General features: G+C 55.8%; 1 long non-coding RNA gene across 2 annotated transcripts; it reads left to right on the forward strand.

Moving 5' to 3' along the window:
• The first annotated feature begins 7,104 nt into the window (after positions 1 to 7,104).
• Positions 7,105 to 10,355, forward strand: LOC140641383 (uncharacterized). 2 transcript variants are annotated; one of them, XR_012037904.1, is made up of 3 exons: positions 7,105 to 7,260; positions 8,336 to 8,555; positions 9,057 to 10,355. It is a non-coding gene; the product is annotated as an uncharacterized lncRNA (long non-coding RNA). The 2 variants fall into 2 exon arrangements; XR_012037905.1 differs by having other exon boundaries at positions 9,086 to 10,355.
• The last annotated feature ends 3,594 nt before the right edge of the window (positions 10,356 to 13,949 follow it).

Consider the following 13,949-nt stretch of genomic DNA (forward strand, 5'->3'; position numbering starts at 1 on the left):
GAGTAGAGTCCCTTTCCCCTGCCCCTGGTGGCCCTTTGCAGAGGGCTGTGGCAGGCCTGGAGGCAGGGCAGGTGCGCAGTCCCTGCAAGACTCACCTCTCCTTAGAAGCCTCCCCTCCTAGCCCTGGCCCCTGCTCCCCTGTCCCCTCCCCCGGTGGCTGTGACTGGTCAGTCTCCGGCTGTTTACAGCTGCTTGAGACGATAGACCTCAGATTCAGGGTCGACCAAGGCTAAGAGTCACGTCCTGGGGTTTTGGCCCAGGAGTCTGGGCCACGATCGGAGCCCAGCATCTGCCCCGCCACAGCCAGGGCCTGGGGTTTGTGGCCAGCAATGTGCCATCCATGAGCACCCCGGCTGTGTGCGTGGCTGTTCTCACCCTCTCCTCACCATTGGCATGTCCATCTGGGCCGCTCCTGCCCAGGGGCAGAGCTCCGCTGACTGACACTGCAGAGCCTCCCGCCCTCCCTGTCTGTCCCTCTGTGGCCTGTCCTCGTCCTCGTCCTCGGGGAGGGCGGTGTGGGGAGCGGGGTTTGCTGTGGCTCCTGTGTGCAGTTGGGGACCTCTCTGAGAATACCGCCACAGAGTTAAGTTTTCAAGTGATATTTAGGTAGAAAGAGAAACAGAATTAAAAAAAAAAAAAAAGAAAGAAACAATCAAAATAAATGACACATTTTAGAAAGCTGACAAAGATCCAAAATGTGGGAAAACAATCCAGACTGGCTTCGGGTGCCCTACGCTTCCTCACTTCCCTTCAGTCGCCACATCCCCTGCTACCCTGTGTTTAGGAACACCTCAGTGCAGAGTCCCCCACCCCTGACCCTGCACCTTCCTGTCCCAGCACCAGGGAGCCCAGAGAGTGGGTGGTGGGCGTGCTCCTAGGAAGGACCAGACTCGTAGAGGGGGATGGCGGGGGAAGATACTGGTCTGACCTGGTAAGATGCCTTACCTTTGCAAATTTTACAAAAATGCCTGACCAGGTGGGTGAACATGAGCTGGGGCTCCCAGGCTCAAGCTTCGTTGACCTCACGGTAAACCCACCTCCGTCTTTCCCAGGTCCGCTCCCCTGCCAGCAGGGGCCTGGATCATCCTCAGGTCACTGCCTGAGTCAGTGACTTACAATGGCTCCCAATGACTTTTTTAAAGTAAAAGTCATTTCTTCTTATTTTTATGCTGCTTATAAAAGCAGTATTTGGCCATTATCTGGAAAATATAGACAAGGGTAAAAAAGGAAATAAAAATCATCCTAGGGGCAAGCAGTAGCACTTTAGAACTCTACTCTTCTCCCATCCCCTGCTAAGAATTAGACATGACACTGATAGTGGAGAGGTTGGAATGTCTCAGCACATGGGCTCACATTATGTTCCTCCTTTTGGTCCATTTTTTGTTCTAGAACATTCCTGTTTATCAGCCTCCATTATTTTTTCTTCCTGGAGCCCTCGAGAGCTTGGATGAAGGCCTGGCCAGTAGATGCAGAGCATTTGAAGACTTGAGAGCGAGATGCTAGCTGCAGCGTGTTTGAGTGGTGAGAAGGGGTGCTGCCCTGCTTGCAGACCTCGACTGGGGAGCCTGAGCATTCCCAAGAACAGACGAACTGAGGACCGGTTCTGCTTTCAACTGTGTCAGGGATGCCTGATGTCTAGGGTGTGGGAAATGGGAGAGGCAGGGGGTCTGGGCCAGAGGAAGGACTGGGAAGGGCCACTGGGTTCAACCTCTTGAGGGTTCAGATATGGCTGGACCTATACCTGGGAGGTACAGGGAGTGGCCCGTGTGGCCTGCACCGCCACCCATGACTGGGCGCCGCACCAGCTAGATGCACCTGGTTTGAGCCAGCAAGAAGCTCTGGGATTGGGAGCCTACCTGCAGGAAGGGGTGTTCCCAGCTCCTGTCACCACTACATCCTTCTCCTAGCTGCCTCTATGGCGAGCACCCTGGGTAGGCTTTGGGAAGCTGGGCCAGGTTGGGGAGCGGCAGCAGGGACAGGCTTGAGCTCTGCCTCCAGACCCTACAGCTGAGCTGACTTCTGGGTGGACAGTGAGAGGCCTGACTTGCATCTTAGGGCATTAGTCTTGGCCCTGCAAGGACAGATACCCCTTCCCTACTGGCTTCCTTCCCCAAAGACTGGGCCAAGCCTGAAAATCCCGTCCTCCAGGCAAGGCTCTTGCTGGAGTCCCTGACAGCTGCTCTGAGCCCCTGGAAGCTGGTCTGGGCCTTCTGCGGACCCTGCCTTCATGGGTACAAACCCTCAAGTCACTTTTCAAGTTAATGGGAAGGTGGGATAGGAGAGACATTTGATTTTCATGCCCCTCCTTCCACCTATACTTAAAATGTAGGGAAGTTTTCCATCCTTGACCAGAAAGAGGGGAGGAAATACAAATTTACAAAATTTAGGATCATATTCCTTCAGGGTTTGAAATTATGTTTTCTTTTTTTCCTAAGGTTGGTTGGCTGGCTTTAAACAACTTTGTTTCTTTCCCATAAAAGTTAGGGATCCCGATGATTTTAATTTGGAGTAAGCTCCTCCCGACAGCCAGTCACCCCTGCTCCTAACCTGCCCCTGGCCGGTGTCTGAGGAACAGCCCTTTTCCTTTCCTGGCACCTTTGCACCTGGGGATGCCATCCACCCCAAAAGGGAACAGCTGGTTCCTGACAGGTCAGGAGGCCCTGGACAGAAGGGACCACGGATATGGGATAGGAGCAGGAAAGTCCTCCCAGTCCAAGAAGCAGCAACTGGTTATGAACAAATCTGAGAAAATATCTCTTTTGCTCTGTCAGTTCCTGACAGGGAAGGAAGGACAGATATGCCCACAGCCTGATTCATGAGGAGATGTGATTATTTAAAAAAAGTTTTAAGTGAGAGAACTGAAGCTGTCCTTTAAGTGGCATTTTAAAACCTAAATTGGAAACCACATTAGCATTGCCATTTTGTGCTGCGGGCACAGAAATCCGACCTGTCCTTCTGCTGCGTCGGGTTTTTGAGCCAGGATTTTGGAGGTCTCCATCCTGGAAGGTGTACCCCAGGGTGGTACGCGTGGACTCCGTGGCCCAACACTGCTGGGGAGGGAGCTGCTCCTGCCACCCCCCCCCACCCGAGGAGACTGCCCATGGGCTCATTCTGTGGGGCAAGAGAAGTAAGCTGAATGACTTGGATCATCTGGCCCTTCTTTATGGAAGCCTAGAAGATGCCGCTCCCCCAGGAATGGCATTGTGTGGATTTTCTCAGCCTCTCAGCTGGAACCAAATAGGGGAAAAAAGTAGATGCTTGGGGGGTATCAAGGGCATTCTGACACAGGACCATCCACCAGCCAGCCCAGCAGGGCTCTGAATTCGACCATCTAGGCAAGAAAGGCAATGGCCAGCACCATCCCCTCCCCTGCTTCCACCCCCAAGGGGAGCTGAGGGCTGTGAGGCAGGGTGTTCCAGGGACTGGGTCTCAGTTTCTCCTCATGGTACTTCTTCTCCCCCACCCTCTCAGGCCTACCTGGGGGACACTTTTAAATTTAGGTTCTGGCCCCAAACCCAAAGATTCAAATCCAGCCTTGGAGCTGGGAGTATGTGTGTGGGTGTGCATGTGTGTTGGTGTGTGTGTGATATCGTCGGGCGTCTCCTGGCACCTGTGAGGCTTCCTTGCAGACCGGCAGCAGGCAGACAGCCCACATGAACTGCCTCAGAGAAGGGACACCAGTGCAGGACTCAATTCACAGGAGTCAAATGACTGGCTTTCAAATTTCAAAAGTCTGAGCATGAGATTCGGAACAAGACATTGTGAGTAAGGACAGGGCTGTGCCTGGAACATATAAGCACCTTTGGGTGAATCATAGCAAGGTGCCTTTGTCCTTGTCAGGGCAGATATTAGCCCTGACAAGGGCTAATATCTGTTGGACCCTCCCCACTCAGCAGGGCACCTTTGTGTGGTGCATACACAATCTTATAGGGTTGTTGCCCTGTGCAAGGGCATGTTTTCCCACCTCTGACATTATAGGAGACCTTCCTGCTCTCAGGGCAGGGAGCTGTGGGAGGCTGGTTGGGGGACAAGGAGACCTCCCTGCCTTGAGAGGGACGCCAGAGACATGGAGAGTTCTGCGGGTCAGGGTATAGGAGATAGTTAAGGCCTTTCTGGGGTCAAGCCCTGGGAGGCAGAAGCCTTCAGAGGATGGGTGGCTCCCCCAGCGGCACCAGGTGTGACAAGGCAGAGAAACTCCTACAAGCCCACCCTGTGTGCCTGGGAGTGCCCAGGGCACAGCTGGCTAAGCCGTTGGAAGACACAAGAAGAGGTTCTGAGCCAGTGCTCCATGGAGGGCATGCAAGTGGAGTGGAGTTGTCTGAGGGGGTCTCTGGGATGGGAGTTAGGATCCAGGTGACCTCGCCCTCCAGGACTGACCTTTATTTTTATTTATTTATTTATTTATTTTTTTTATTTATTTATGATAGTCACACAGAGAGAGAGAGAGAGGCAGAGACACAGGCAGAGGGAGAAGCAGGCTCCATGCACCGGGAGCCCGACATGGGATTCGATCCCGGGTCTCCAGGATCATGCCCTGGGCCAAAGGCAGGCGCTAAACCGCTGCGCCACCCAGGGATCCCAGGACTGACCTTTAGAAAGCAGACAGGACGGCAGGTGCCTGGTGGATGCCAGTGCAGAGAGGGCTGTGGGGGGAAGACCGAATACCCACCGGCAGCCCACAGAGTTGAGCACCATGCCTCGGGGGAAGGTGGGTGTGGGCCTCGGAGCTGGGATTTCTACCCCCTCGGGAGAATGGTCGGGGGCTCCTCCCGGAGACTGGCTACGGGAAAAGTCATGTTAGAGCCCTTGTCCGAGTGAGCTTGCCGATGGACAGGGATATAAATATGCAAAGAAAACCACAAATACCACCCCCTCCCCACTGCCGGCCCCGTAAACCATCTCTGTGCAGTGAGATTAAAGACAATTTTAATTGCTTCTGAGTGTGGAGGTTTTTGAAAATTTCTCCAGTGACTACCATTTACTTTTGTGATGAGAATAATAATTTTTAAAAAATACAGTATAAAGTGAAACAGCGAAAGTAATTTGCTTTTTTATCTCTCTGCCCTCTGGGGGCTCCCCTCTCTGGGCTCCTCCTCTGGCAGCTTCCCTGAGCCCCTGGGGAGCCCCCTTCTCCCAGACCCTGCAGGCACCTGCTGGAGAGAGGGAGTAGGCCCAGCCGGGAGTCCTGGAACCAGAAGCTCTGATTCACGATGGCACGACAATGATGTCATCAGCGACAGTTTTGCATCTTGTCTGCACCCACTTGAGAGCACAGCCAGGGCAACAGAAACACTCGCCGTTTTTGGCTTCAGGGAGAAGGTCTCTCCTCCTCCACAGGCGGGAGGGTCCTGGCTGGGCTCTGCTGAGCCGGAGAGGGAGTAGGCTGCGCCTTTCCACTGGCCAAGCACCCAAATAGCGTCCTTTCTGAGAATCTGCGTCTCTGGCCATCCGAGCCCTTGATCCCCACTTGGAATCACGAGGACAAGGCCCACCCTTGGGGTCTGTTGGGGCCATTTGGAAAGAAAGAGAAAAGATGGCAGAGCAGCTGGGCTCCCTTCAGGAGTCCCCCCGACTGGGGAGGCCAGGATGAAAACGGAACCGAGGCGGGAGGGGGCTCGGTGAGCGGAGCTGGACCCACGCTGATCATTAAGGAGCAGATTACGGGCTCCAATTGTGAGCGCGCCGAAGCAGCACGCCTCCTCCCGATACAGACCGGAGGTGACTGCGGTTCCATCACAAAAAGAAGGAAAAGATGCCAGAAATAAACGGTGAGGGGTGCCCGGTGGCTCAGTCGGTTAGGTGTCTGCCTTCGGCTCAGGTGGTGAGCTCAGGGTCCTGGGGTCCAGCCCTGCGCAGGGAGCCCGCTTCTCCCTCTGCACCTCCCCCTGCTCCTGTGCTCTCTCTCTTTCTCAAATAAATAAATAAAATCTTAAAAAAAAAAAGAAATAAAAGATGGGTCTCAAGGATGAGGACCTCAATTGTTATGGCAGAGGAAGAGGACGCCTCCAGGCCTACCCCATGCGCAGCCTGCTGGGCGCTTTTCCCACGCATCTGTCTCCGTCAGCGGAACCTGGGGGAGGAGCGGCCCCCAGAGCAAGTGTGACGCCCTGGCACCCAGGAAGTGTGTTGTCCCAGCCTGGCAGGTTGTCTACTGGAGGGCTCTGCTCCCTGACCTCTGGTGAGTCCTGAGACTCCAGGAGGGAGTGGGCAGGGACTGTGCCCAAGACCCAGTGCAAGGACGACATGACCTCACCTCCGGAAAGCAGGGGACATGATGCCCCAGAAGGTTATTACCCCAAACCCTTGTTAGTGTTTCCCGTCCTTTTCCTAAGAGTTTGCTTCATAATGACGGTGTTTAATAATGGGTTGGCAGCATAGGGTAGAAGAGGATTGAACTTCTTACCCTGACCATTTTTTCTCTTGGTGTCTCCCCAGTACTTCCTGCCCAAATCCTAGAGAGCCTTCCAAAACTCGATCGGTGGCCCCGTCTGGGTGAAGACCTCAGAGTCTGCTAGAGCACTGGACCCTGAGGCTGCAGCCCATTTCCACTCCTGCCAGTCCAGAAACCTGATGACCATGCCCATGTAGTGAAGGGACCTCTGTGTAGAGCATTAGAATAGGGCTGACCCCTGGAGTCACCTGGGAGCATCTCAGATACAGATTCCTAGGCCTTGCTCCCAGTCTGTAGGTCCGCATTACTAATTAGTGTCCCAGGGCAGGAGGACAGCTGTCCTCCTGAGGCAGGAGGTTCTAGGACCACAGGGAGAAATACTCTGCAAGGAGCATGCCTCCTCCTTCAGGCTGCCCTCCAGGAGGGCACACACACTCCCACACTTGGTGTCCCACCCGAGGGTTGACCGCCCATTCAGCTGTGTTCACAGGGACCCACCCAGCAGCCAGCCAGGGTCATGGTGCTCAGGGGCCCAGGGGTTGAATTTCCAGTTCACTGGGACTCCTACACTACTTAAATTCTTTCTTTGCAAAAGCAATAATGAGTTCTGTTCAGCTCGCTTTGCTAGGTTGTTATTTTAATTAAAAAAGGTCAGGACGTGAAGGCGCTGTGACACCTGTAAGGTTGGAAACCCATTGTCTGCCGGGCAGTGATTCACAGGCGGCTTTGTGACATCACCTCCGTGTTGGCCACTGCTCTTATTAAAATCTCACCGATCCACTTCACTGTTGCCAGGCTTGCGGCCTTTGTCTCCAGCGAGCCTGCTGTCTCCCAGCGCCCCGGAGGCCACGGGGCTTCACACGTCGCGTGTGAGCAGAGAGGATGGCTGCACCCACTGGCAGCATCCTCCCCCAAAGAGGCCAGAGTGGTTTTGGGGCTGGATGGCTCTCTTTTCTTTTCCCTCCCTCCCTCCCTCCCTCCTTCCTCCCTCCCTCCCTCCCTCCCTCCCTTCTTTCTTTCTTTCTTTCTTTCTTTCTTTCTTTCTTTCTTTCTTTCTTTCTTTCTTTCTTTCTTTCCTCTTTTATACTTGAGAGAGGGAGAGAGACATAGCATGAGTGAGGGGAGGGGCAGAGGGAGAGGGAAAAGAAGACTCTGCTGAGCAGGGAGCCTGATGTGGGTTTCGATCCCAGGACCTCTGGGTCATGACCTGAGCTGACAGCAGATGTTCACTTCTCACCGGGCGCCCCTGTTGTGGAGGTTTCTGTTGGTGCTCAGACACAGGGTTTCTTTCTGGGTGAAACCAAGCTGGTCCAGGTCATTGGGAACCCTGCCTGTGGCTTGATTAATACTAGCAGAGGTGCATTCCTAAGGCATTGTGCATCGAGGCACTTGGGGTTCAGTCACCCTCCTGGGGTCGCCCTCCCGGGGTGACTACATGGGCTCCTCTCCTGGGGTTGGGCTGCACATGGTGTGAAAAGTTCCCGGACCACCTACAGTCCCTTTGTTACTCTACAGCTTGGGTAATATGCACCTGCAAACATGACTTCCCATGATTCTGTCATGAGGATTGATAGTCCTCAGCTGGGCAGCTCTTCCTCACCCAGCGAGTGTGTTCTGTGGCTGCACTCAGCTGGGAGCTTGGCTAGGCTGGAACAGTCCAGAAGCTTCTCATGCTCCAGGGTTCCTCTCCACGTGGCCTCTCAGCATTCAGTAGCCTGGCTTCTTCAGGACACAGCCTTGGCTTTCTAGAAGCCCCAGGGGGCAAGTGCGTATCAGGCCTCCGGAGCAGAGTGCATGTGCACGTCCCATTGGTTCACATGGGTCGCGTGACCAAGCCAGGGTGGGCATGGGTGGGGAGTGAGCAAGGGGTGGAGGACCCTTGAGCAGGTTACGTTGGGGTCACTGTTTTTATCCACGGAAACCTCATTTTCCTTTGTTTCTTAGGAGGTCACCAAACACCTTGTGGAGCAGGACAGCGGCCTGCCCCCATCTCTGTGCCCCCTTGCCCTCTCTGCTGCTGGCACCTGTCCTGCGGCCTGGCCAGATCCTGGGCTGGGAGGCCTGCGGTGTGACTCGGGGAGCTCACCCAGACCCACGCTCCTCCACTCTGTGCTGATGGTGGTTTTGGCCCCTGGGTGCTGGAGGAGACTCTGAGGCCTGGCAGGTAAGCAGTTCTCTCTTCGTTTTACTGTGAAGTCACACGTCTTCACACAGAAGCTGCCTCTTTCACATGGGTTCTGGCCTCTTCTTTCTGGGGGAGGGCCTGCCCAGGGCTCCCAGGGGCTCCATGTCCATGGAGCTGCAGACCTGCTGCCCCTCCTCATCTGCCTGGGCTGCTGCCAGGTGGCCCATGTGGCCACGTGCCTGCCTCTGCCTCCTGTCGCCTCTTGCTGGGGGCATGGGCCTGGGTCGCTTCTCACCTTCATGGCCCTCTCCTCCTCTCTGACTGTGTGTGGTGGGCACCAGGGGCGACAGACAGCACCCTCGGGCTTGGGACGCCTTGGGTCTCTTCACGGTTCTACGGGCCCCTGCCCTGTGATCCTGCGGGTGATGCACACCTGGGCTGTGTGTGGACTGACAGGCTTTGTGGGTTCCTCTCACATTTGTGCTCTTGCCTCGGACCACAAGCTGTTTTCCAGAAGAGGTCTCTTACATTTCACGTCAGGCTGAATCTTTCATGTCGTGTGTCTGCAGAGAGAGGAGCAGTCTGGGAGGCCTTTAAGAATCAGGAAAATGGTATTTCTGTCCTTTGGGAGAAGAACTGAAGATCTGTCTACAGTGCCCAGAATACTGATCTATACCGTCCTGTCTGTGCAGCCTCAGTGTGCTGGTGCTTGGGGACACGGAAGTTCAGGAGTCCCAGGACTCAGCAGGCACGGCTGAGGGGAAATGTTACGGGAAGCAGCCCGGCCCCAGCCCCCACGGCCTTTGCGGACGCGCACAGTACACATTCTGTTCACGCTGTTGGTGACAGACAGTGATGATGCTCGCAGCGTCTTTATGTAAAGATGTGTCTAAAAAAAAAAAAAAAACAGCTCGGCTCTGAGAAATGTTCACCTTCTGGAGGGCTCAACAGGCTGTGAGGGGCCCTGATTTAGTTGGGAAAGCACCAGAGGCTCCTTTGGCTGGGTTGTCTGTCCTGCGATTGATTGGAGCCGAGCAGGAAACCCCCGGGGCTCCGTTCTGTTCTGTCACTGAAATGATCCAAAGACTTACTTCCCCTCTCCGTCTGGGACTGCCCCGGCTCGGGGCTGCTCCCTCCGCACGGCCGGCCTGAAAGCCCCTAGACTCAGGGGGATAGCTGCTGGGATTCACGCTGCTCCCCCATCGGTGCTCCCGGAAGGCGAAGAAGCCCCCATCTAATGCTGAATTGTGTTTATGTAACTCGAATCCCTGCTTCGTCGCCTGCACCTACAAGATAAAGCTCTGTATTTTCTGTTTGTAGCAGGAGCCTTGTCAGCAGAATCTGGTCCTCCTCAAAGTGTCTCCTGATCATTTCTAGAATCTCTGAGGGGTGACCCCCACCCCCCACAAGAATGGTACGGCTAAAAAAAAAAAAAAAAAAGAATGGTACGTCTAGTTCCCAACTGGCTGCCGCGTCCCGGCCCTGTGACTCCCCGCCGCGTGCTGCCCGCACAGCTGCTGAGAGGGGCCTTCAGGGCCACAGTCCATCCCGGGGATGCCCAGGGTGCCGGTCCGGGATCCTTCAGAGCCAGGAGCACGCTCTTCTTCCAATGCCGAGGGGCACGTGTCCCCTGGGCCCGCGAGTGGCCCTCGGTCCAGGGTCTTGCAGATTTGCTCTTCGTCAGTTTCGCTGGCCCGAAGCCATCACCTTTAGTCAGAACCTCACTGACTCTCCAGAAAGACAAATCTCCGTTTTTTGGCTCTGCTCCTCTAACCACAGAAACAGCGAACAGCCCCAGGGGAGGGGGTGGGGCAAGGAAGCCCTGACGTCATTCCTGCATCCCTCAGGGCTCCAGGACTGTGAAGGACGTCAAGAAACCCCCTGCACACTGGCTTCATCGACAGCGGGGGTTTATGGGCCTGTGGAGCTGAGAAGGCTTCTGGAACAGTACCCCTGCTCTAAGGAAGAGCTGCGGGAAAACGGGCAGGGGGGTGGGTGTGGGGGTGTGCACCTGGGGGCTCAGTGGCTGAGCGACTGCCTTCGGCTCAGGGAGTGACCCTGGGGTCCCAGGATCGAGTCCCACGTCGGGCTCCCTGCGTGGAGCCTGCTTCTCCCTCTGCCTGTGTCTCTGCCTCTCTCTGTGTGTCTCTCATGAATAAATTCTTTAAAAAGGGTGGGCACGGGTGAGACTGTGCAGCCTCTTCCCTTCTCCGATCCATCTCTCCTCACTCCTTTCTGTCTCCCTCCTCCCCTCCCTCCCTCCCTCCTTTGCTTCTCCCCACTCCTGCCCGCCTCACCTCTGTCTGGCTTCCTTCCCAGACAGGCTCTATCTAAGAGGTAAGGGGGGTCTGCTGGTGTCTCAGATTCCTGTTCCCCTGCTCAGGGCCCCCGGCAGGAAAGAAGGGCGGCTCTTTCCCACCATCCACATGTATATACGTTTCAGGGCAGGAGCCTTAAGGCCCTGCATAGGGCCGTGTTCCTTTCTGGGGCGGCTAAGTGGGGGTCGGGTGCTGGCCTGTGCCTGTAGATGGGGTTCATGAGCAGCACAAAGCCTATGTGTCCTAGGACCTGCCTGCTGCCCCCCCTCTGCTCCTCCTCTGCCCTCCCTCTGCCCTGCCTTCCCTCGGCTTGATCTGTGCACATGTGCAGCTGTGGTTGGGGTTGAAGGGGCAACGTTGGAAATGTCGTCTACTCTGCGGGGCTCTGTACCTGTGTTCAGACACCAGAAAGTGTCAGGATAGACTTGTTTCTGCCTTGTCCTTATCAGTGCACTGCCGGGGCAGGGCGGGCATTGGCCTGAGTTGTGTGGGGTCAGCTCCACGGGACCCACGAGCCTCTTTGGTCAGTCAGCAGGGCTGCCACTGTGTCCCTGTCCAGACACAGCGGGCTCTTAGTCTGAGGACATGGAATCCGCACTTTTTAACAGCACCCTAAGGAGAGTGCACTTTGCCCTTGCCAGGGTTGGGGGACTGGGGGGGGGCGTCCTTCTTCCTCCTCCTGCCTCCCTGGATGTGGATGGGGGTGCAGCCCGGGCTGGGCTGGACGAGGATGAGGCCTCCCAGTTGCGGTCCTCATGTCTCTGGGCGTGGAATGCTTTTCCTCCACAGGCAGGGCCAGGCTGCCTTGACTGTCATGTCTCAGGACCCGGCCTCCTTTCCTGTTCTTCCCCCGTTGCAGGGAGGCCTTTCTGGGCAGGAGGGAGCCCTGTGCTCCTCAAACACCACTTCTTCCCAAATCTGCGATTCTTCCCTCAGCCTTCTCCCTTCCTGAAAGACTCCAGCCTCAGGAAACCCAAGCCCCGGACACTGTTATTCTTTTCCTGTGTCTGTGTCATTGCTTCCCTGAAAGGAGGGGGCTTCCCAGCTGCTTGACTGCTGTGGGGAAGCAAAGGGGAGAAACCCCCGGCAAGGCGTCGGCAGAGACTCCTCCAGGCAGCGCCGGCTCAGGTGGCCTCTGCTTGCAAGGCCCGGGGTGAGGGGGGTCAGCCTGGGCCCCTGCCCGTCCTAGACCAGAGGCAGCAGGGATTTTGCTGCCTGAGCTGGTTTACAGCCCTGGTCTCCTGCAGGCCCTTCCCTCCGGCATACTCACTCTCCAAGGGATGAGGGGAAGATGCGGATAAACATAGAATGGGGGCGTCGCCTCCCTGCCTCAGAGGATCAAACTCCTAATTCCTGTCAGCCTCTGCGGGCCTCACACTCACACACTCACACTTGACATAAGGCGTAATGAGCCCTTTGAGGAGTGGCGGCCCTGGGCTGCTTATTTTTAACCAGACTCTGGCTCTAGCAGGGCAAGGTGTCTCGGCCTCCTGGGGGTAGGCCGCCCGGAGCTGGCTCCCACCGCCTCCCCCACTTGGAGGAGCTTCTGCACAGTTGCCCTCGCGTTCGGGAATGTCCCCTCACCCAGGGTTTGTCGGTCGGTTGGTGTTTTGTCTTCCCGTGTCTGCGGGAGGGAGAGAGACGCTGTGACGGGCGGACAGCAGGGGAGGCGGGCAGGGCTTCCTCCAGTGTGTGAGCACGCCGTGTCCTTTAGGAATTGTGCTGGGGCCTAACTTGGGGGGAGGGTGTTTGTCCAAGAAGTGTCACTAGGATTTGTCGAGTCCTCTTAGGAGCCATCAGAAGGTGACAAGTCGCTGGAGAACTGACTGCTTCAGCAGTGGTTCCCCTGGTGGCTGTGTGCTCCAGGCCTGGTGGGAAGCAGCTCCAGAGCATAGAAGGTGCTGGAACTGGGGCCATGGAGGCCATGAAGGCCATGCTGTGGCCGGGAGGGAAGGGGCCGCAGGGTTCTGCTGGCATGCACAGAGCTGTGGCAGGGGAAGGCTTGTGTTTCCTGCAAACTCACTAGATTTTCAGAGCCCAGCGGTGCCATCTGAAGGAATTGTAGAAAACTGGGGCTTGGCCAGGATTTCCTGGGGGGCTACTGTCTGGTTCTGTGCTAGCCAGCAGTGGGAACAAAACAGGCTCAGCCGCCCCCACGGTCCTCCTGCTGGCAGGCAGGGCAGGGAGATGCTACACGAATATGTGAAAGTTAGAGTCTTACACAAGGACAGCTGTGCAGCCTGTGCTGGGGGATGAGGGGGTGCTGTGGGAAGCAGGCAAGCCTGAGGACGGAGGTCCCTGGACTCTTCAGGGAGGGCTTGGGCTCTTTCTCCTCCTCTGTTGTGAGCCCCTCTCCTGCTCCACTCTTCACTCACCTGCTTTGTTTCTCCAAGAGCTGCTTCTCTCACCTGGTTAGTGCAACAGGAGCCAGGGAGATGGGGTGAGGGAGGGAGGCTGTCAGTGCCTGGAAAATCACTAGCTCTTGCCTCAGCTCCAGCTGATAGCCCTGCCAGCCCTCGGTTCCACGCCTCTCCAACAGCTTTCCGTGAAAGCGAGGCCCCTCTCTGCACCACCTCTCTCTGGCAGCCGTGAGCCCACTCCTGGACCACCTTTACCTCCCAGACACGGCCTCCGAAGCCTGACGATGGTGCTAGCTTTCCTTTTCAGTTTTTAATGACTTATTGGGACTTGTTTTCCTTTATCCCCGTAAAGGGAAAATGTGAGGCTTAGGTTTGAGAGGAATAGGGCACCCCAGGATCTGAAAACGGGGTTGCCACCTGCCTCTGGTTAAAGGCAGATTGGGAAATTGAATAATGCCTCTTCGAAGCGTTTATTAGCATTCTTATGGAGATAAGTGAGGGATCTGAAAGGAAATCTTCCAGAAGTGCTGGTAATTTGTCCCCTGGATAAATCAATTGCTCTTCTTACAAAGCAGTCAGCTTTCTTATTCAGAGTCCAAGCTTAAAAAGGAAGTCCCCTCACCCCCACCTCTGGATGCTTATGTGTCTCATCCCCAGTGTTTCGCAAGGGATTCGGTAAATATCTGCTGAATGAATCCTGTCGTCATCCGCAGTCTTGGGGGGTCATGGATGAGTATTTGGGAAAAGTCAGAACA

Source organism: Canis lupus, chromosome 10 (assembly GCF_048164855.1).
Source record: "Canis lupus baileyi chromosome 10, mCanLup2.hap1, whole genome shotgun sequence".
Classification (NCBI taxonomy): Eukaryota; Metazoa; Chordata; class Mammalia; order Carnivora; family Canidae; genus Canis; species Canis lupus.